The sequence below is a fragment of the Hyaena hyaena genome, unplaced genomic scaffold, assembly GCF_003009895.1.
Source record: "Hyaena hyaena isolate Hyena2069 unplaced genomic scaffold, ASM300989v1 scaffold_403, whole genome shotgun sequence".
In the NCBI taxonomy this organism is placed as follows: Eukaryota; Metazoa; Chordata; class Mammalia; order Carnivora; family Hyaenidae; genus Hyaena; species Hyaena hyaena.
This window is the reverse complement of record NW_024081035.1, coordinates 134,129-158,716: the sequence shown is the minus strand read 5'-3', so window position 1 is coordinate 158,716 and position 24,588 is coordinate 134,129.

Below are 24,588 nucleotides of genomic sequence, written 5' to 3'. Positions count from 1 at the left end.
TAATTTAAAATTTTAATTTAAAAAAATTAAAAAAATAATTTATATAAGAAAGAACAGATACATGTCATAAAAATCTATTAAACATTTAAAAGAATCATTCACCTTTCTTTTTCTAAAGACACTTGGAACTGAAGATTTCAGTTGCAGTTATGATATTTTAGAATTGATTTAACTCCTGGTTTATTACTTAACTGTATGATCTTGCATGTGTTAATACCTAATCTGGGGTTGTTATGAGGTTAAAATCAAGTGTCATATATGACACCGCCTTGTAAATCATAAAATAATACAGCAATGTATGCTTTATGACAATTATTGTTATTTAAATGAATACAGAAACCTCAATCAAAAATTTTACCTGTGAATTAGAAGGCAAGGAGACACCATAGTTACAACATGCTTAAAAAGGCATACTGTGTTCTTACCATGACTTTGATTTCATATAAAAGTGAATTGTTTACATTTCAGCATATATATTTCCCTATCCTTACTTCATACTCCAGCACATTTTCCATTCACCCCAATCCTCAATAATCATCCACAGAAAACACCAATATATTTTCATTTAAACCATATTTTGGTTTTGTAGGGGGCAGATGTGAGGGTGTAATATAAAGGGAAAGGATACGTTGGCCCCTTAAAGTATTGCCAAGGCTTGTCTCAATGTAAAATACTTAGGACTTTCATTTTGACTGAGTCAGTTCATGTGCATTTTCCCCCCTCCATTTTTTCCCGATGACTGCATTTGCTCACTAAAATTTACTTTAGCTTTATTAAAATAAGAAGTATCAGGTAAATAAATTTGGCACCATCTTCTTGGAACTTAGTCTTGATGTACTGATGCCTTTTTCTAGATGATAAAACTTGGAGATGCTAAGTGCTCACAGAAAACAATATTGCAGTAATTTAATGCACAATTGTCTACAGCATGGCTGGCAAGAACGGACGAGGGAATTTAAAGGCTGCATGTAACTGCCTTAGGCTTTAGGAAATTAAAGAACTCTGGTGAGAGGAGTTCTTCCAGGTTTCTGGCTTTTCATCTGTAATCTATAGGAGGCATCCTAGAGTATATTTAGTGCCCATTATTTGTCAAATACTTCTAGGAATTGTAGAATTAATCAAAGAGAGCAGATTTTTGTAATGTCCATGTAGGCTTAGCAGCTGTCTTCAGAAGAGAAAATAATGTCCACACCACAATGTTACAGAAAAGCATGGCCAATAACTTGGTATTAAAATGAGAAGCAGTTTGGCATAGTGTTTTCAAGTGTGGACTCTAGAGTTTAACAGAACTCTCTTCAGATGCTTATTATATCATTTCCTGGAGGTGTGGTCTGCAATTAATGAAACTCTCTTAAGCTTCAGTGTCTATATCTGTAAAATGGGTATGCTCATAGTAACTATGTCAGTTATTGATTGCTGTTAAACAAACAACCACAAAACTATGTAGCTTAAAGCAATAATGTACTATGTGAGAGTGTAGGATATCTAGGTGGTTCTTTTGCTTCATGTGGTATCAGCTTAGGTACTAGGAAGGCTAGAGTCATCTGGAAGCTATACTGGGGGGCCTTGGTTTACCTCCACAGGGCACGGCATCTGAGTAATAAGCAACTGTTTGAGAATAAGCATTCCGAAGACAAATGGGAACTTCTGGGCCAGTTAAGGGCTAGGCCCAGAATTGGCTTAGCACCATTTTACTGTCTTCTATTGATTGAGCATAAAGATTAAATAAGATAAAATTTGAGCATTTTACACAGAAATTAATTCATACTAAGCCTTTTATTCAGTTGTTATTAATTATTGATATTATTCCAGTGTACTACTAAAATGGGTTATAGATGGCATTAGGGCATCTAAGATTAAGGCGTAAGAGACAAAAACATATATAGGTACCATGAAAATAGGTCTTTAAAGGTTATCCGGTCAACCACCCCCATTTAGGAGCTGAGACCTAAAGACAAGCATAATTTACTGCAGGATACCCAGTTCATGGTAGAGTTGAGTTTGAAAATTAATCTCCTAACTAGTCCATTGTTTGTTACAGCAGAAAATTTTTTTCACTTCTCTGAGGCCTCAGTTCCTCCACAGATAAATTGAGGAGAACAATAATGCATTCTTTAAAGTGTGTTGTAAGGATTCAGTGATTTAATTAAAGTAAAGTGCTTATTACATTTGATAGTGAGCACATTCTCAATAACAGCTTGATACAACTTCTATGACAATTATTCTTTCTATTATTCTTATTATTATTTTCATCATACTGATTATTTCATACTGTCTTTGAAGGGGCTTGAACGCATATTATTTGTATTGATGTTGTTATAGATTTGGGGCTCAAGTTGCACCATCTGCTTTGTCTCCTCTAAAGTAGGAATTTGGCATTATGTGAGATTGAAATCAATTTTGCTACACTTGGCAACCTTCCCAAATCTGTATCCTTTCTTTCCTACTCATGAAGAGATCGCAGATACAGTATGCTCAAGGTCTGGCATTCATAGGCTGGTTATTTTCTGCAACTATGAGGTGAGGCAGTTAAAGTGGCTTTAAACTTCATCTATACACCAACAACCCCTACATTATAGAGCCTGCGTATAAGTAAATATCCAACTGTCTATTCAGTATCATTCTTTGGACATCTGACACCCATGTCAAAATCAGAATGGCCAAAATGGGACTTCTGATCTTTGCACTAAAACTCCTCTAGCCTTCCCCATTTCAGTTGATAACAATACCATCTTTCCATTTGCTCAGGCTATAATGTGCAAGATCAAATACCTGAGTGCTATCCTTACTCCTTTCTTTCTCTTGTACTCTATGTCCAGTTTTTTAAAAACTCTGTTGGCTCTTTCTCCAAAATATATTCAGAATCTCAATAATTCTCACCATCCACATTGATACCACCCTAGCCATCATCATCATCTCCCTCCAGGGTGTCTGCTCTCACTCGCCAACTGCCTTATTTTCCACTCTTGCTGCCCTAACACTTATTCTCAACTCAGTAGCCAAAAAGATTCATTTCAAAGATGTAAATTAGATCTTCTGACACTTCTGCTCAAAATTCTGGCACAGTTCTCCCTAGTAAAAGCTAAAGCTCTTTCAGTACCACAGAGCTCTACATGATCAGCCTTCCCTCCACTTGGCAACTTGACCCCATTGCTCTCCCCTTTCCAGCCACACCAGCCTCTTTCTGTTCAGCAAACACTCTAGAGGATACTCCAACCTTGATGCGTTTGTGTAGCTGCTCCCTCTGCTTGGGCGATTCTTCCACCACATGTCCACTTAGATCACTTCCTCCCTTTCGTTTTTCAAGTCTTTCTGTAAATCTCATTTTCCCAGTGCTAACTATCTTGACCATCTTATTTCATAGAGCAGCCTATCCCTACCCTTCACTACCACACTGCTCATACCCTTTTCCTGTTCTACGTGTTTTTTTTTCTTTCCTTAGCACATATCACCTGATATTTGGTATAATTTATGGATTTATTATGTGTATTTTTCTCCTAACTTGAATGTAGACTTAATGAAGTTCCAGTTATTTAGCCAATATATTCCAAGTCCGTGAAGAGTGATTAGAAGGTAGTAGGTGCTTAATAAATATTTACTGTGGAATTAACAATTTCTAGAGCTAAAAAGAGGGTGCTATCAATCCAGGAAAGCTTCCTCTAGTGCCATAGGCTCTCTGGACCATCTCATGCACTTATATGGCTTTTGTATAAGCTCTACATAGTGACTCCCAAAGCTACCATTTTTTTCCAGCTCCTATCTCTGTCTCTTGGACCTAACTTTAATATACAAGCCCCTAAGGGATATTTTCACGTGGATGTCCCAAAGACACATGAAACTCAACATGTTGAGATTTTAATTCTCCATCCATGACCTCTTTCTTCTGTGTGCATTATTTCAGAGGATGGTGCCACTTATCCAATTCAGAAGCCATTGAGGTTTAATATTATTAATGGGATTAAGACCTCATAGTAATTAGAATGAGAGTAAATACAGAAGCAATGTGGCACTATTCTTCAGTTTATTTAGGTCAACACCATGTAGAGATTTGAATTTAGTCATGACTGTGGACAGATACAAATGAGCTAAAATTGTACGCTAAGGTTTAATTTTAAGAATAGACCACTGAATCTTATTTAGGTAAAGAAAAAATAATGATCTTGAATGTATGGTATTGGGCAGTGAAAAGGAGTGAAGTAACTAGATTGGACTTTGGCAGAATTCAATAATTATTAGAACCAAGATTTCAGAAGGAGAGTAAACTGTCAATATGGAAAAGTTTGGAACTTTGATTTTGAATGTGGTCCAGCTATCAGTAATAGGTTATAAGTATGTGAATGAATGGAAGAAGAGGCAAGAAGAACAAGAAAATTAAAGGCGAGAAAGTGGCAAATAGCCAAAGCATTGAATATACTCTCTGTGGGGATATTGATGTCATCAGGGAGGATGGCATGATTATTGGTGAAGAATAGAATGGTAAACTGGATGCCAGTTTTCAATGGGCATGAGAGAGTGACTGGGATTTAGTGGATGGTATCAGACTCCCATAAACAAAAAAGTCATCCTGAACACTTTCAATCTAGTCACTTTCCAAGATCTATTGGTTTCTGTCCAATATAGGTCTAGAATTCATTCACTTCTCTCCATCTCTCCTATGCTACTGCCTCAGTAATTTCCTCATGTAATTTCCAACCCAGGTTATTGCAACAGCTTCATAATCAGTTTTCTAAGTCTTTAGGCATCCTAAGCAGACTTTTTAAAACTGTGAAACATTCCATTGCAATAGTAAGTGAATAAATGACATTTGTCTCAGAATCAGATGGTAATAATATAATATAGCAAACATTATTAGATGCCTAGCCGGCCTCCATTGACAACTTCTTTCTTCTTAACAGGAAAATCCTTTTTTATTTTATCAGGTATTCATCCTTCCTGTCTGCAGGTAAATGCCTAAGGGAAAACTGAAAGCATTCCCTGGTCCAAAGAATGCTTGATGAGGTTAAGGGTAATGTTTCTCAAAAAGAGTCCCTTGTTGTTGTTGTTGTTGTTGTTGTTCAGTGCTATTTGTGTATAGACATTCAGCAGTCTAAATATTTCCTGCTAAATAGTAAACATTGCCTAGTCACTGTGACAACCAAAAATGCACCACAGTATTATTGTCTGATTTGTGAACCATAAGTCTAAGTGTTCAGAGAAGGCATGTGATTCAATTCTGGCTATTAAGAAATAAAATTACATTGAGAAACACCTAGGAAAAATTTCTTCACAACATCAGGAAGGACACAGGAAGACATGCCCTTTGTCTCTGAATTATGTCACACCTACATTGATCACCTTGAACTGCTGCCTTGCTACCATCCTGAAACTGAAACTATCTCCAGTCTTGGCGGACTGGAGGAATAACAAAACCCTGGGCTCTTGACTCTCTAAATCAGATAGCTCTGGGGCCCATGCTATCCTGGGATTTCTTTTTCTGTTAGAGAGCAAAATTTTTAGCACTTAAATCAGCTTGGTGTGGAGTTTTGGTTATTTGCTGCTGAAAGCACCCTAAATAATCCATACTCTTACACCTAAACCCACCAGGAAGAAAAAATTTTCAAAAGATGGCTCCTTGTTTTGAAATGTAAAACCAAATCTGTAGTAAAGTGATGGAATCCAGGGTAGGCTGCCTCAAAATATGACACATTAATTATTTTGAATTAAAGTCACTCGAGTAATAGCCAGTGCAGGAAGGACACTCTGAACTTTGTTCCCCTGAAAGCATGAAATAAATTCCCCATGCGAAGGGTATCCTTCTCACACCTGGAGGGCAGAAGGCATCTTTATTTCCAGAGATAAAACTTTCAGGGACACATAGACTATATAATCAAACATTATTACTTCAATAATTTGCTACCTCAACCCAAACTTCTTTGTCTTATCCACTATTCACAAATTTGTCTAAAGGGCATAAAAGCTGCCTGCTTTTGTCACTTCTTTGAGTCTTATATTTCTATGAGCTCCTGTATGTACAAATCAAAGCTTGTTTTTTTTTTTCCTCCTGTCAATCTGTCTTATGTCAATTTAATTATTAGGCCAGCCAAAGAAGCCAGAAGGGAAGAAAGGAAAAGTTTTCCTCCCCAGTACGAAGCATCTCTCTCTCTTTCTCTCTCTTTTCTCCTCTTAATCCATTTGGAGAATTGATTTAAAGGCAAGGAAAAATCATTTGGAAAAAATAGCATGCAGCTTTGTTGGCTCAACCCAATATATATTGATTTCTTTGCTAGAGGAAAGGAGAAATAAGCCTCCATCTCCTACAGCTTACTGGTAGGATCAGTCCTGTGCTATTTCTAGATTAACTCATTACTTCCATTATTCCTCCCTTCCTTTTTTTCCTTTAATGGGAGATGACTGCTTTTTGGGGGGCAGCTGGACCATAGAGCCAGCTTCAACACTTTAGGGAACATACTCAATGGAATTAAGTCAAAGGGACTTTCTGGTTACAACAGGAAGGAAAATTTCTACCCAGAGAAAGAGCTCTCTGCATCGGTAAGCAAAAGAAAGGAAGCATTAACTATTCTTTATGAACAATTTAACAGTTGAGGTTTGTCTTTGAATCGCTAGCCACAGATGGGGACAGTCTGTACAGCCAAAACCAGAGAGAGGGAGTGAAGGAGAGCAAAAGCTGAAAGTGAAGGACTTTTGCAAGGTCGGGTCTTTTGTGTAATTCAAGGTGTAACTTACTTGAAAGCACTGATTATAAAGCTGACTTGTTGTTTCAGAGCATATGCAGAAATAGGAAATGCATCGTTTGATGTATTCCTTCTGGATAAGCCTTCATCTAGTAGATCACAGTGGATGGCAGTTTCAATTCTACAGGTCTTGATTCTGTCCTCTGAAAAGGATAGGAAATTGGGCTGTAAAGTTCTTCCTGGAACATGCAGATGAGAGAAAAATCTACATTCCTTTGAAGATTGTTTGGATATTCACCATGCATCCCTGAAATGTAGTCACTCTGTTTTAGCAGCACTTGGACAATTGAAATTGGCCGACAATGAAAGGAATAGGTGGAGGGAGGTGACAGTATTGGCTAGAATGGCAGAAATGAGGGCTTCTGGGGGACAATGGAGCATCTGAAATTGTCCTGCAAGAGTCTTGTCCTGCGTCAGTGTCCCTCCAGCCTCTCACACAAAGAGTGAATGCACCCTCCATTTAAGTGGTGATATCCCCCATTTCTAGCAGGCTGGTGTGGGGAGCAAAGCACACAGTATTATAATACTGTGATACAGCAAACCTCTCAGCTCTTCTCAGCTTGCTTCAATGTTGATCTGAGTAGGAATTACAAGTTCTTGACTGTCGCTCCTTGCAAAAATTATTTATTATCTCCTTCCATTCTTCAAAGGGTTCATATTGTCTGTTGTCTCTGGTAAGACACCTGTGGTGGACATTGGTCTTTTGCTTTTCTTCCGCTATAGAAACATAAAATTGGAGACCCTAGTCACAATCTGAGGAAGGGCTCGGCCATGTGGTGTACATTTGACAATCAGATGAACTTGCAGCAGACTTTGAATCCAGAGAGGGTTACCATGGAGTATGGTGGGGGAGAATCCTTTCTGTCGGTCCATCAGTATCCTTTTCCGAGTACACTGCCAGCCGCAGTGTGCCAGGGGTGTTCCAGCAGGGGGCGTGCTGCATCAGTGCTGGGGTACCGGGTATGTGACTGTCATAACTGACATGCCCACTATACTGATTCTGGAGCGTGTTTCAGCCAATGAGCCTGGCTGCCTAACTCACTCTATTCCTGCTTGTTCCCTGACTCAAGCTGCTATGTTCAGACATTTATTTAAGATAATTTTCTGCATCTTTTAATATGTACCTTATGGTCCATCAAAGTTGATTTCCTTCTTGTCCTCTGAATTCATGTTCAAAGTTAACTCATTCTTAGCTTTCTATTATGTGAACAATTTTTGAGTTGATGGCTCTCAACTGGGGACAGTTTTATCTCCTGGGGGATACTTAGCAATGTCTGGAGATATTTTTGGTTGTCACAGTGGAGGGTATGCTACAGGCATCTATTGGGGGAGCAAGACAGTCCACCACCACAAAGAATCATACACTCCTCTAAGTTTCAAATGTGTGGAGGTTGACAAACCTCATTTTAAAAGCAGGCATCCTTGGGCCTCTGTCCCCAGCCTGTTGGTTTACCAACATGACCTTGCATAAGACATTTAAGCTCTGCGAACCTCAGTTTCCACATTTATAAAATAAGACTGATGATTGTCATTGGAATCAAATGAAAATATATAGACAGTCCAGGCCTTATGTAGCCAATGTGTGGTGAGCATTGGCTATCTTCTTCCTGCCTGTCTTTCCTTCTTGATCTCCTCCTATGTTATGGAGAGGAGTTTGAAAGTTATTTTAAACTCACTTGTCTCCAGGATCTTTCTTCCTATTTTAATCTTACCATCCTTTGTAGCTGTTTCACTTTCTCAAATATCCACAGGAAAGGTCTTTTTCTATTAGCTCCCTGTTAACCATCCAGCAATATCACACAGTACATAGCTTGTTGTTATTGTTGTTGTTTTATGGTTATTTATTTTTGAGAGACCGAGAGAGACAGAGCATGAGTGGGGGAGAGGCAGAAAGGAGGCACAGAATCCTAAGCAGTCTCCAGGCTCTGAGCTGTCACCACAGAGCCTGACATGGGGCTTGAACCCACGAATTGTGAGATCATGACCTGAGCCAAAATTGGACACTTTAACCAACTGAGCCACCCAGTCGCCCCGTAGTTTTTAATTTCACTCATGGTTTTATGTTTGCATATCTCTGACTTAAAGCCAAATTTCCATGAGGATGGGGTTCATACTTTATGATATCAGAGAGCCTGACACAATACAATGGCACATAGTGAATGTTGATAAATGGTTGCTGAGAAATCTATTGAATGCAATATTTTACTGGCAGCCCTAACTGTTGGTACAGCTGCTCAGCTATGCCCTTATTCTGGCAAAGAGCACTTTTTGGAGGCATTTGTCTGTATATCACCATTTCCCTCCCACTTGATACTCCCTTTAGCCAAACTCTTTCTTTTCTCGGGTTCCATCTCATCACACCCTGTTTTGGTAATTAATCAAAGAGGCAAGACAAATTCATGACAATGGATGGAATTGTAATTCCTTGCTTCCCTCTTTACAAAGCTAGCTAGCTCGCTGTCCCTCCAGATGTAATATGCTCCTTTTAACAAAGGCCTGTTTTATCCAAAGTGCCGATTCTAATGGAAATGGTTTTAGGCTAGAGGAAAGAGCATAAATGGTAGTGTGGATAATTTGTATCATGGATGACTACTGGGAACTCCCTTAGGTAGACTCCTGGTGAGCTATAACTATTGTTGAGTTTACCTGATTCTTCCTATGACCTTCTGTACTCCTTAGTTCCAATCTCTAACCCAAGCTGTTTCTCTTAAATATATAACTTTCAAATCTATATTTGTATCTATCTATCTATCTATCTATCTATCTATCTATCTATCTATCTATCTATCATCTATCTATCTATCTATCTCCATTCATCCATGCATCCACCCACCCATCCATCCATCCAACCATCCATCCATCCATCCATCCATCCATCCATCCATTAATCCTTAAAATCCTTCCATGCAGCTTTAAATTTGGGGGTAGGTGGGTGTGGAGATGAAGTTAAATTTCTATGCAATCTCATTTATAGCAATCCCCATCTCAGACTTTCCCCTCCAGAAATATTGTACTTTTTATATTATGCCTCCCACATATGCAACACGTACATGCACACACACACACACACACACACACACACCATCCTGCTGCACAATCAGTGCTTTACTCATGCTATCTCCTCCCTCTTGAGAGTCTTTCTAACTCTTCTGTGCTGACATCTTCCCAGCTCATGTGTATGATACACACTGTATACCTATCCCCACCATAGACTTAACTAAGCACCCTACGTCACTGCTTCCGGTACTAAAATCAATTTCTTCCATGATATTGAATTACTTTAGAATCTGTCATCTTCTCTAGATTGTGATGCCACGGAAGACAGTGACTGTTTTTATTCAGCTCTAAATTCCCTGGTGAACATCAAGAAACTCAGTTTATTGAGCAGAACTAAGTGTGCAATGAAAACCAGGGTCCTGTTGGTTGCATGTTTGTAGTTCTCTAACTGCAAGAGGGCAAATAATATCTGTATCAATGTCTGCCTGGAGTGTGGTGCAGAGGCAATCTGATGCTGTGATCAATCAGTGATGTCTGCATGGGGCAGAATTGCAAGTGTCAAATTTGTCAATATACTTTCCAAATCAAGTTCTCTCACCCTCTCTCAATATCTCACCTCTCTCAATATCTCTTTGAAAGATATATACCTTTTGGTCAAATCTCCAAGAACTCTTTCTCTTCTTTTATAACTCATTTCTTGGTCATCACTGTAGTGATAGAAGTATAGAAGTTACATTAATAGATGCTTTCTTTCTGTAGTCAAAAGCATCATGGTTTGTTTCTTCTGGCCTGAAATCATGTTAAGTATCAAGAAACAGTATTCAATGATCATTCTCAGAAGCTCCTGGATAAAAACTTCAGAAAGTTACCTTTGTGTTTTGAGGCTAGGAGTTCTAAACTACAGGACCATCCTGGGCTCAAGGTGCTTAAATTCTCACAACAGCCTAGAGGAGAAAAACTGGTAGGTTTACTATGGATCTGCACCTATCATTTTTGTCCTTACCCTACAAAGTCCTCAAGGGGCTGGCTTTAACTCTATTTTCTTCCCACTATTCAGCGCTGGTTGAGTAGGCTAATTCATCAGATAGCAGACAGATAACCAGAGCACCCAGCTTTTCCCTACCTAGTATGACAAGGGAGAGTTTTGCAAATGTCCCATGAAAATTGATGTAAACTAGGATGCTATGTTCCAGAATTCTAACTCCAAGGACAGAAATAAAGGGACCTAATTACTCAGACTGCTACTGCTGTGCTCAAATATAATATTCAAAAACAATGGTAAGGGATGGGGCTTCAATCTAAAAGCACCAAATATTGGCCAACAGATCTGTTTTTCACATCTGAGGAAATACTGAATTCATAAATAGAAGACCATTCAGCAAATAAAAAAAAAATCCACCCATCAATTGTGTACATGAGCTTTGTTAGGGATGTAAAGAGGAATGAAGCCATCTCTGAACTCATAGCACTAATATTTTAATAGGGAGAGGTTAGGACATGCCTATAATAATGTAAGGTGGACGCAGATGTATTGTACTCATAGCGTATGTAAAATGCACAGAAAGTGGGAATTGTGGAAGCCTTCGAAAACAGGTGTCTTTAGTATTTTATTCAATGGTCTTTGGAGAAGGAATGAGAGAAATGGAATTTTGGATGGAATAAATATCAGAGAAGGGGTGTATAGGATTGTAAATCAGTTCTCAAACTATTTTCCATGTAATAAATACTGTGGTGGATCCCAGGGGTAGAGACATGAGTAAAATAGTATCTGGAATTATTAATCTAATGGTGGGAAAGTCCATAGCATTTTTATGGAGAATATTTAGGCTGGTTTGGCTTCAATTTTGACATAAAAGTTAAATTGTGGAAAGATAGAGATTGACCCAATAAGAAAAACTTTGAATGAAAAACCAAGTAATTGAGTATTATAGAAATAATTGAGGATTTGGGGAGGAGAAGTGATTTTCCATTAGTTTGTTTTGATTGCAGGGTATCTCTAAGTTTACTTGAAACCTTTTGATGAAACCTTTTAATCATTTAAAAGAATACCAAAGTGTATTGATTTGGGTCTCATTAATCTTTTCATAATTATAACGTGGACTGGACTAAAATTTACTTTTGCATTATCTCTGAGGAAAGGATTTGATTTTCTAAAGGGACAAATAGCTCGACTAGGATTCTAAAGTAATATTTTATTTCAAACTGGTTTTAAACATTTAAAATGGTTGTTTGCATGCCCATTGTGTATAAGGCTCATTAATGCCAAGTTAGTTGTAGAATATTATAATTAATATATTCTAGCACCTAGGTTCTTAATAATTTAAGACAGGTTCTTAATTATTTAAGATATCATAACACCAGCAGGAAATTAATTTGATTGGAAAGGTTTTTGTTTTTACAATATCCTTTGAGATAGGACCATGTTAAGAATTTATGTCTAGTTTGGAGCTAGGGTTCTAAAGAAAATTTCCTTTCTTTCATGGGAAAGCTCTTCCTAGGGGGACAGATCAATTTTACCTTAATGTTTTGCTATATCCCTACCATCTATAACATTTCTCAACTATCTTTGACAGTTATGGTCAACACTTTGAGTTAGGAGCTCAGAACAATCAATACCACACCTGGAAAATAAAACCCTTTACCAGTCAAAAAGACCTCAAGGTATCCTACTATTTCACACTAAAATCCTAATAATTAGTCATTCAGATTTCACCTATATAATTAGTATCTTCCAATGATTCAGTGAAACCATTTACACTTTTCCTAAACTGTAACCATCTTGAGGGCAGGAATTATGTCTCACTCATCTTTATAACCTCCAGGTCTTAAATACCATTTGGAATGAGATAGATGCTAAAGACCAATTGCTTGAGTTGATTTCATGTGATGACAAGAATTCTAATGAGCTCACTGAGCACCTTCCATCAGCCAAGACATAAATAATCAAAAGCAATTCTCTAATGAACTCCTAACTTGAATTCCCAGAACAATGATGTTGTTTTCATTATTTTGCATGTGCAAAGTACCACAATGGATACAATCTTGGAAAATATTTACATGCGGTTTCTTGTTCTCAGTTTGAATGTGGATTTTGAAAAACCTTTCCCAAGATGAGAAATTCAGTTTCTCATTTTAACCCTTAGGTCAACACTGTAGTGGTTGGAAAGCTGCAAAGAAATGGCAGCCTGTGTAAAAGTACGGCTCTCAATGGATTGCCAGTATAAGAAGTGACAACAAATGGTAAGAGTGGATAGTAACTGCTAATCTGCTAATAACTAGTAGCAGCGAGCACAGGAGACAGAATATAGCCTCCAAAGTTTGGATTATGTCGGCTAGACCTGCTTATGGTCACTCTCCAAAGAAACGTGTAGAGCTCTTGCATGGTAAAGTATTTGAATAGTGAATATTACAGGAAATTCAATAATTAATCAACAGGTATTAGACAGCTGCTATACATTTACTGTTAGAAGCTCACATGAGGAATTCATAAATAGTATTGAGGTAAGTAGCCTAGTAAAAGGACCAAAGAAGTAAGATTGTCTCTATCAACTGAGGCATTTGTTCTGCTTTCTTTTCACTTTTATCCCATAAGATAGAACTTTTATTCTAGTTCATATTTTGGGGGACCCTCTGATAAACGTTTCTGGTGGAGTTCAACACTTCTTTTATAGTTTTCTTTTCTGGTTTTGATCATTTTAAATAGAGTAGAAATTGCTGATTGTCTTCATATTTGCTGGGAAGGACATACGTCATTTTGATGCATGGAGGTGCTTTCTGGGAGCAAGTGCCATGTCTGCCATCATGTCACAGGAGCACTGCAAATGCAGACAGAGGCTCCCAGGACTGGCTTCTTGGAGCTGCATGAGTGGGGTTTCCAGGATGCAGGAGAGGAAGATTGGGGTCACTATATTTGAACACCCCAAGTATAAAGCCTGATGCTCACCATCATTCCCATTATTGAATTAAGACTATTAATAAGCATTCAAATGATAGAAACTTTATATGAAAACAGAATTGAGGGGCACCTGGGTGCCTCAGTTAGTTAAGCATCTTATTCTTGATTTCGGCTCAGGTCATGATCTCACAGTTGATGAGAACAGGCCCCGTGTCGGGCTCTGTGCTGATAGCATGGAGCCTGCTTGGGATTCTTTCTCTCCCTCTCTCTCTCTCTGCCCCTCTCCAGCTGATATGCATGCATGCACGTGCTCACTCTCTCTCAAGATAAATAAATCCACTTTAAAAAAGAAACAACAGTTGTTAATTTTTTTGAGGAACCTCCACACTGTTTTCCAGAGGGGCTGTACCAGTTTACATTCCCACCAACAGTGTAGGAGGGTGCCCGTTTCTCCACATCCTCGCCAGCATCTAGAGTTCTCTGATTTGCTCATTTTAGCCACTCTGACTGGCGTGAGGTGGTATCTCAGTGTGGTTTGATTTGTATTTCCCTGATAAGGAAGGATGCTGAGCATCGTTTCATGTGTCTGTTGGCCATCTGGATGTCCTCTTTGGAGAAGTGTCTGTTCATATCTTCTGCCCATTTCTTCACTGGGTTGTTTGTTTTTCGGGCGTGTAGTTTGGTGAGTTCCTTATAGATCCTTAACAATAGAACTCCCCTATGACCCAGCAATAGCACTGCTAGGAATTTACCCAAGGGATACAGAAATGCTGAGGCATATGAGCACATGTACCCCAATGTTCATAGCAGCACTCTCCACAATAGCTAAAACATGGAAAGAGCCTAAGTGTCCATCAACAGATGAATGGATCAAGAAGATGTGGTTTATCTATACTATGGAATACTACATGGCAATGAGAAACAATGAAATCTGGCCATCTGTAGCAACATGCGTGGACCTTGAGGGTGTTATGCTGAGCGAAATAAGTCAGGCAGAGAAGGACAAATATCTTATGTTTGCACGTATAGGAGGATTAGGAGGAACTTGACGGAGAACCAAGGGGGAGAAGAAGGGGGGAAATGGTGGGGGAAAGGGAGAGAGGCAAACCATGAGAGACTCTTGAATGCTGACAAAAACTGAGGACTGATGGATGGGGGGGGGAGGGGGGATGGGCATGGAGGAGGACACTTGTGGGGATGAGCACTGAATGTTATGTGGAAACTAATTTGACAATAAACTATTTGTAAAAAAAAAAAAAGAAGAAAACTAACTGAAACAAAGAAAAAAAAAAAAGAAACAACAGAATGGAATGAATCAGGTAGGCAAATGGGAAAGAGGGACTTACTTCTCTAAGTAACTACCAGGCATTTGATGTTACCTTGAAACAGAATAGACTACATATCCAGGCTTCAGAATTAAGACTTTGTTTCTTTCTTGCCTTTATTCCTGTGCATCCACCTAGATTAATTTAAAGATTATGCTTGTTAATTCCTCATATTCTTTTTTTTTTCTTCACATATAGCCTTTTAGAGTTCCATATCAGAATATATAGTCATCCCTTGGTATATAAAAGTAAAGCCTATTGGAATCATTAAAAAAAAATTACTGACTTTGGTTCTAACAAGTATACGATGGCCAGAAATTACTGAAGGTGCATCATACTTTGTGTGTCATACAAGATACGTGATTTTGGAAAAGACAGACATCAGATGCTCCCTCGTTCCTCACCCTGCCCTTGGCTTCTATCAGCACACAGGTGACTATCCCAGTGGAAAAAGAGGTTTCTGTAATCTATAAACTGGGTGCAAATGTATTCCTTTGAGATAAATGTTACATTGATCTTTCTCCTAATGAGCCCCTTGGTTTCACAGGGGTAACATTTGTCTCTTGATACTATACACGGGCATTTCACTGATGATAGGAAGTCCCTGATCTGGGAAGGTGGCGAATGCTACAATTCTTAAGATGTTATCACCCTTTACCACCCTGGGGAGACAGAGAATCTCTACTGCATTATTAACTACTTTTCACAGTAGGTGGAGCTGCTAACGTGATTGGTAAAGTTGGTGCATTCATTGGGCCACATTTCACCCAGTGGTAAATTTAACACTCTAGCAATGTAATCTATGGAACACTCACAGGCCATGGGCAGGGGGCCTGTTTATTGTGTATTTCCTCAGTCATTAAGAAACTGGCATGTTCTAGTGCTTATCACCCCATTGGCAGAATCAGGGAAGAGAGGAGTTGTGACTAGCAAGAGTGATAAACTAAAATCCTGATAGCAAAGTGGAGAAGGGTTTACTCTACTGGAAGTGTTATGAATCCTTATTTCCCTCAAGTGTGATGGCACTGAGGCTTTGTCAACTCTCGGGATGCCAGCGGGCCTTCTGAGTTCTATAAAGTTTCCTATGGTTCAGGAAGCCAGGCTAATTTCTGTCTTCATAATGTTACCCCATAACCACTCAGTTGGTTCTATTTCTGGTAACATGGACACTCAAAGATGTAAACATGAACAGAATAAGACCCATGTTCTGGATATTTGCAGTCTATTTGGGGAAAGAAGACCAAAACATGTAAAATAAGTAGAATACAAGACAGAATCCATTAGTTGTGGAATAGAGTAATAGAGAAAAAGAAAAGGTGTTGTCATAGGTCAAAGTGAAAGGTGGCTTTTTGTGGACTGATGTGGGTGGAGAGGACTAATTCACAGAAGAGGGGCAGTAATTAATAGAATTTGGAAAGGCATCTCACACTGTGGGTGTAAGCGAAAATTACTATAGCCGTTTAGGGGAGTATTTGGCAAAATCTATTAAATTATATATTGGCACAGTTTTCCATCCAGCAATAGCTCTTAGACGCTATGCTGGAAAACACACACACATGAAGAGGCAAGTCTGAGGATATTAGTGGCCCCAGTGGATCTAACAGTGCAGACGGGAGCAAACTAAGGGAATAAGCTGACATGTAGCCACACTACAGAATCCTATGCAGAATCCTAGTCATACGCAATTGATAGCAGTTATGTTTACAAAAACACAGAAAACAATATGTATATACATGAAAATACATTAAAAAAATAGAAGATGACACCAGATTGTTGGCAGTGGGTCTTTTTAAGTAGACACCTAAGATTGGACATATGTTTCAATGGCCTATCACTTTAGCTGATAGGTATATATGTATTTATATTACTCATAATTAAATTTTTTTTAATGTTTTATTTATTTCTAGGAGAGAGAGAGAGAGAGACAGCATGAGCAGGGGAGTGTCAGAGAGAGAGGGAGTCACAGACTGAAACAGGCTCCAGGCTCTGAGCTGGCAGTCAGCACAGAGCCCGATGCGGGGCTCGAACCCACAAACCGCGAGATCATGACCTAAGCGAAAGCCGGGCGCTTAACCGACTAAGCCACCCAGGCGCTCCCACTCATAATTAAATTTTTATACAGTGATATTTTAATGAAAAATTCAAATAGGCAGAAGGAGAAGCTGAGATGAGCTTCTCAGGTGCAGGAAGCAGGGAGATCCCTGCAAATTTGTACCCAATTCCAAACTGATCCTTAACTCATTGCCCACCCTTCCCTCCAGGTTTGGTTCCCCTGGAGTTTTGCTGTTTAAAACACAAATGTAATTACCTTGGTCTCTCCATAAAAGGATTAAGTTTGAACTCCTCAACATGCCATCCAAGGGCCTCCAGAATGTGACCTTTTCACATTTCTCTCTAATCTTTTTCCTGAATCTTCAGGAAATTTCAGCAAAAACAAATCACTTTCAGTCTTGTACCTGCACCACACTATCTACAACTCCATCACTTTGCCCACACCCCTGGAAAGATCCTCTCTGCTCTGGCTGGCTAGAAATCCTCAAGGTTGTCCAGTCTTGTGTAGTTTTCCTGAGATCACCACCTCTCTCCCCATGAATTTTCACCACTTTCCTTTCTGCCTACATCACATGCTGGGCCTGCTACATCCTGCATCACTTACTTGGACTTATTTTTCTATGCCTAAACTTAATAAACTTCAATAGCTAAATTCTTTATGGACAGAGACTACATATGGTGGAAATTTATTCATTTATGCACTCTTTCATTCACCCAGAAACTGAGTGCCTGCTACCTACCTTCCAGGCAATGTGCTGGTTGCTGGGAAATACAAAACCAAGTGACATGTGTTTCCCTTCCTCAAGAATCTTATAATCTAGAGGTAAAGGAAGAAATGGATGGAGATAAGGGAAAAATCAGAACAGTGTTATATGCCATGGGGAGGGGGATACTTCACAGAAGATGACACAGTGGACATTTGATGTTCCTTTGGCTGCCCACTTCCAATCTCCTGTGTCCTTTTTTTTTTTTTAATATAATTTATTGTCAAATTGGCTAACATTCAGTGTGTACAGTGTGCTCTTGGTTTTGGGGGTAGGTTCCTGTGATTCGTCACTTACATACAACCCCCAGTGCTCAGCCCAACAAGTGCCCTCTTATATGCCCAGCACCCATTTTCCCTTCATTCCTCCCATTTCCTAATATCGATTTTCTTAGGAGGGGTGACCTCACTAGGTTATGTGTGGCTTCTTTGTAGCCCAGCAGCAGGTAGGCATTCCAAGCAAGGACAGACACCCCCTCATTGCTGTCATTAACACCTTGAGTAAGAAGTACGTGAGGACAAGCATATTTGCTCCTTACAAGGCAGTAGCAGCCCCTGACTGAGGCAGCCCCATAATTCCCGCAAGGGTTTTATTTCCTGTCTTGCTCCCAGTCCTGGTCTCCTGCCTTTCGCTCCACTCTCTGAGGCACCACATGCCCAGTTATATTTCTTTTCTTTTTTTTTTTCCTGTCAATTCTCAGGGAGTTCATTTCTGTCATCTGTGACCCATAACTCTGACTCCACAGGTGAGCAGTGGCTAATGCCATGGAGTAGTCAAGAGTTCAAAGCCTGAAAAGTGGTGTTTGGATTCCACATAGAAGTTCTGAATGCAATTCAGGATCTGGATTGGGTTGCAGACTGATGACAAGGGCACAGCCAGCAAGTAAGCTGTGTGAGTATGAGCTGTTCACCTCACCATGCCCCACCATTCCTTCCCTGGTGGTTAGTTGCATTTTTTTTTTTTAATATTTTTATTTATTTCTAGGAGAGAGAGAGAGACAGCGTGAGCAGGGGAGGGTCAGAGAGAGAGGGAGACACAGACTCTGAAATAGGCTCCAGGCTCTGAGCAGTCAGCACAGAGCCCGACGGGCGGCTCGAACCCATGAACCGCGAGATCATGACCTGAACGAAAGTCGGACGCTTAACCGACTAAGCCACCCAGGCGCCCCTCTTATTTTTTTTTTTAAGTTTATCCATTCTGAGATAAAGAGAGAGCTCGAGGAGGGTAGGGGCAGAGAGAGAGAGAGAGACAGAATCCCAAGCAGGCTCCTCACAACCAGTGCAGACACTAATGTGGGGCTAGAACTCATGAACCATGAGATCATGACCTGAGCCAAAATCAGGAGTTGGACCGTTAGCCGACTGAGCTACCCAGGAGCCCTAGCTGCATTCCTGATGATTCAGATAAATAAGGAGATAAAAATTTACCAGGAATTAATTCTTCCATAGGCTGAATAGACCCACTGATAACTGTAAAAGGCCACTAATGTATGTGTCTTTTTTTAGGTAGGCAAAACCAGGAGTCCGCAAGCTCACTATGCAAGCCTTTTTTGGGCGTTCAATGTCTCAGGAATCTCTTGTACCTAAGGAGTATTTTTTTTTAATTGGCTAGTTTATTCACTTGGACTTGCTTTAGGAACCAGTTATTAATATGGCTTTTAAATGCCTCAGAAATTTGACAAGATCAAAGAAATCTGGATCCCTGGTTGACTTCATAGGACAAATTTCTCCCTACTCTCCCCTTCTGATGCAGACAAAAGGTCTTGAATCAGCCATCCAGTCTTACATTCCCCTTCTTTGCACTTGTAAAGGGTAGGACAGTTGTGAAGGCTGAATATAGAGAAGTTCAAGTATAATTAATCCCCCCAAAATCCTTAAATTAACCATTCAATTCCTTTGTAAACATTGGCCATTAGTGAGAATGGAAATGCTTTGTTCTGTAGGTGAGCTCCCTCTGAACTGCCCTATCTCAGAGGCTATCCCTCCATCAGCCTTGTCTTAAAGAACTTCCCATTACTCCTGGGTGGCTCAGTTGGTTAAACTTCCAACATCAGCTCGGGTCATGATCTCATGGTTCGTGGGTTTGGGCCCCATGTCAGGCCCTGAGCTTTCAGAGCCTGCTTTGGATTCTGTGTTTCCCTTTCTCTCTCTGACGCTCCCCTACTCTGCTCTCTCTTTCTCTCTCAAAAATAAATGAACATCAAAAAGAAGAAGAAAAAAGAACTTCTCCTCTAGGACACATTTTCAAATCCTACCTCTGACCAGCTGTGATGTTTCTTCACCCTCATCACCATCCCCTTTCCCTCCACTGAATTGCCAAAGCACTTTACAGTGTTGAGGTTAAGAGCTCTGACTCTAGAGGCAGAGGGATCTGTGTTCAAGTCTCTGGGTCTGGTGCTGCAGTGCTATGTGACCTTGGGAAAATTCCTCACCTCTCTGAATCTCATTTTTGTCCTCAGAATTTGGTATAGTAAATAGCTCATAGGGTTTATTTTGAAGACTATCTTTAAAAAAATAGATGTTAAAGGCACACCGTTGAGCACATAGCAATTTACTGATGGTTGTTTTTGATTATTATTATTATTATTTGTGTATTCATTGTTGATAATATCTCTCAGTGCTCTCTTTTATAGCATTTCCCAAAATCTATGATATTCTTGTTTATTTGTTTTCTCCCCCAGAAAAACATGAGAAGATTCATTTTTGTGTATATTTTTTAATCATCCTATCCTGAATGTCCAACACAGAGTAGGGCTGATATCTGTAGAATATGCCTTTGCTACTGCTGTGATTCTATTATTCTGGCTTATGTTATTGCCATTCTGGACCATGAGGCCAACATTATTCATATATGCATGCTGAGAACCTAGCTCAGTGTTTAGAAGAGTGCAGAAACTCAACATCTATTATTAAATGAATGAGCAAAGAAACTCAAGCTGCATTTGTCCCAATTATCCTTCTAAATAGAAACTTTCTTGATGATAGAGACTGTGGCTTATTTTTGTATCCATGGAACCTAATAGGTGTCCAGTAAACATTAGCTGAATTTATTCTGTTAAAATTGAGAGAAGGGATTTGTGACTTAATTACAGAATTGCAATGAGCTGAGTTCATTTCTGCTAGTCCTTCTATTTTCTGTCTGATTTGGTTTATTTCTAGTCTCTATTGTGGAACCTGGCATGAGAATCTATCAACAGGAAGACAAGAGGGATTAACTCAATAAATACTGAATTATTGTTCCCAGTAAGACCCAACAACAACCCTTGCTAATTCTTACTCAGCCCCCGCACATGACAGGTGGAAGAAGTAAATCATATTCTTTCCCTGCTTCCTCACCCATCGTGGGTTTGTTTATGCCAGTGAAAATGAGCATCAAGGACAGACTGGAAGGAGAAAAATCACTCACATCAGCATAATAGGCAGCCTGAGAGAGGACCTGGAAGAGCGGATTGGCTTTAATTGGGAGTGGTAGTGCTGGAATGGGCTGATTATGTAAACACATGAGTCATGGGCCCTTTTAAACACCAGCTAGTTTAGCTGCCCTCTTTCCTCCAAAAGACTACTTTCTGATTGACAGTGCAGGGTGGAAAAGAAGGGACAAATCTGATCTTGAAGGGAATTAACTGGTCCTTTTAGCATCTAGGGCACTTCCTCAGGTTAGTTTATCCTTGCAATCGTTTTGCTTCCACCACCAAAGATTAGAACCCGGCCGAGGCTCTCCTGCCAAGATGGCACCCAGGAGTAACCAACTACATTCACCAGAGTGATCTAGCAGTCTTTGCAAAAGCGAGTTGCTTGGGTTCTCCAATTAGTGTTTACTTGCAATAATTGGTTGACTCTCACCCTCACTGCTACCCTTTGGCCAGGCACTCTAGTACAGGGCAAGTTGAACAACACAAAGACTTGACTTGTGATCCCAATGCTACTGGGCTCTAGGATCACAACAAAGGTCACTTACCAGCTATGTGACTTTGAAAAAGTCTCCAGACCTCTCTGGTCTTACTTGTATATGTAACATCATATCTGCCTGAAGGTGCTTGGCATGACATGGCCTCTTGATGTCTCCTGTGGCTCTCAGATTGTCATATCATAAAACTGCTCCAGACAGACCCAGTCTCGATTGATTTTGAGTAGATAAATGTGGACATATCAGTAGTATTCATACAGTTGTCTGCACTTTACTTTCAAATCCCTCCCCACCAACCTTGGTTATATATATGTACAAACAAACATCATGTCTGAGCCACATGCAGATTGATAAAAACTAGAAAAGATAGGACCATTGAAAAATCCATTTTACCAGTGTCCTCTCAAGTGGATAACAGAGAACCTTAAAAGTGCTTGAATGACAAGTACAGAAACATTGTAGCCGTGCAATCTTAATTGCACTGGAGACAAGCCCAATGTCCATCAATATAGAATGGACAGAGAGGTTGTGGTATAGTCATACAGCATGGTAATGAAAAGGAATGAACACCTGATATATGCAACAGGATGGGTCAGTCTAATAGACATTAGGCTGTGTGAAAGAAATCAGACACAAAGGAGGATATATTTATCGTCTGATACTATTTACATGAATTTAAAGAATGGGGGAAACTAATTGGTAATGACAGATATTAGACTGATGATTACCTGGGTTGGGGCTGGAGAGTTGTAGACAATGACTTGGATAATGACTTAGGCATGAGGTTATAGAAATGCTCTGTAGCTGGGCCTGGTGGTAGGCACTTGAGTGTTTTTACATGTACAAAATCATCAAGCTATATCTTAATATTAGTGCACTAAATGTATGTTGTATCCCACTAAAAGTCTGTGTATGGATTTATATATACTCCTACAGTTATTCAGTGATTTCAATTATGTGTATATATGTAAATAAATAGATATGTACACATACATGCATACACATACAGACATATATGTATTTATATGTTTTCTTTTTCCCACAAAGGAAAATATTAAGGAGAATGAAAAAGCCTCTTCAGTGAGCAAATAGCTGCAAAAAAATGAGCTGCCTTGTAGCGTTAGTAGTGTTTTCACCAATAAGAAATGGCATTTGGATTTAGAAGCCTAGAGGCTAGCTTATATTTATGGTTATTAGGAAATTATTTCTGAGGAAGGCCACTCCCTACTAAATTACTGATCAGTCTCTGACTGGTGACCCTGACAGGAGAATATGAGTCAAATGAAATTTATTTTGACAAGATCAAATTGTATTGACATCTTAGTAACAGTCTCTGTGCCTTGTTAGCACAGGAAAGATTACAGCAAACAATCCATCACCGAAGCTCATTCAGAACCATCTGCAAATGTGGAATCCTTGTGCTAAAAACCACAATGATGTTCAGGGGCGCCTGGGTGGCTTAGTCGGTTAAGCGTCCGACTTTCGCTTAGGTCATGATCTCACGGTTCGTGGGTTCGAGCCCCGCATCGGGCTCTGTGCTGACTGCCAGCTCAGAGCCTGGAGCCTGTTTCAGTCTGTGACTCCCTCTCTCTCTGACCCTCCCCTGCTCACGCTGTCTCTCTCTCTCTCTTAGATATAAATAAAACATTAAAAAAAATTGTTAAAAAAAAAACACAATGATGTTCAGTAATTCAAAGGTAGTGAATGCCTCTCAATTTTTTAAAACCATATGATTTATCTTTTGACTCATAAATTACTGCTAAAGATAAAATTATTCTTAGCAATAATTATTCTCAAACTTCTTAAATGTGTGTGGATTTAGAGCTTTCCCATCCTTTTCTACTCTCTCTCCTTTTTTAATGTTTATTTTTGAGAGAGAGAGAGATTGGGGTAGGAGCAGAGAGAGAGAGGGAAATACAGAATTCGAAGCAGGCTCCAGGCTCTGAGCTGTCAAAGTCAGATGCTTAACCAACTGAGCCAGCCAGGTGCCCCCCCATCCTTTTCTATTTCTAAAGAAGCACAGAGAGAAATAAAATAAGACTGCTTTTTCTCAGGAGGAACACGATAGAAATGCTGAGAAACAACAATGTAGTTTTCCCAATAAAGAGCCTTTTTGCCATTACTCAGTGTTAAACTCATTGCATGTCCAGAAAGAAAACACAATTGCATGAGGTTACGTTGCAAGGGGAAAAAATGGTTTTCTACACTGGTCTTTGATGGGGTGGGGGAGAACAACCTCAGAGGGAATTAGACCTCACCCTGTTTTACAAATGGAAAAGCTGAGGCCGGATAGGTGGCTGTGCTATTGCAGTGTTATTCCAAGCCTGCTTCTAGGGCCAGCAGCATAGGTGTCACCAGGGGACTTGTTATGAATGCAAATTCCCAATCCCTGCCCGAGACCTGCTGAATCAGAAGCTCTAGGGACGGTGCCCAGCGAGCGATCTGTGCTGGAACAAACCCTCCCTGTGATTGGTGATTCTGACACAGCTACCAGTGAGAACCACTACCAGTATTACGGGGGAAAATAAAAGTTTAGCAGCTAGAACCAACTCTTCCTTGCTGGAAGTCATATTTTCCGTAATTTCTAGTGAAAACCCCCCAAGTAGAACTGGGTGGGGCACCTAAACGTATTCCACTTCCACTGCTTAGACAATTCCGAAAACTCCCGTTATTAATATTATATTAAAGTGGTCTTTGAGGGAAGCTGGGCTCTCCACACTAATAATGATACCATTGTATGGAAAGAAGTAAAATGAATCAGTTTTGCAAAATCTTTTTGGACTTGAAAAATGTGCCTTTATTTTATATTTTCAAACTAGGCTACTCAATATATTTTTTCTGTTTTTGAATTTTTTAGTGTTTATTTATTTTTGAAAGAGAGAGAAAGAGGAAGCAGGGAAGAGGCAGAGAGAGAGGGA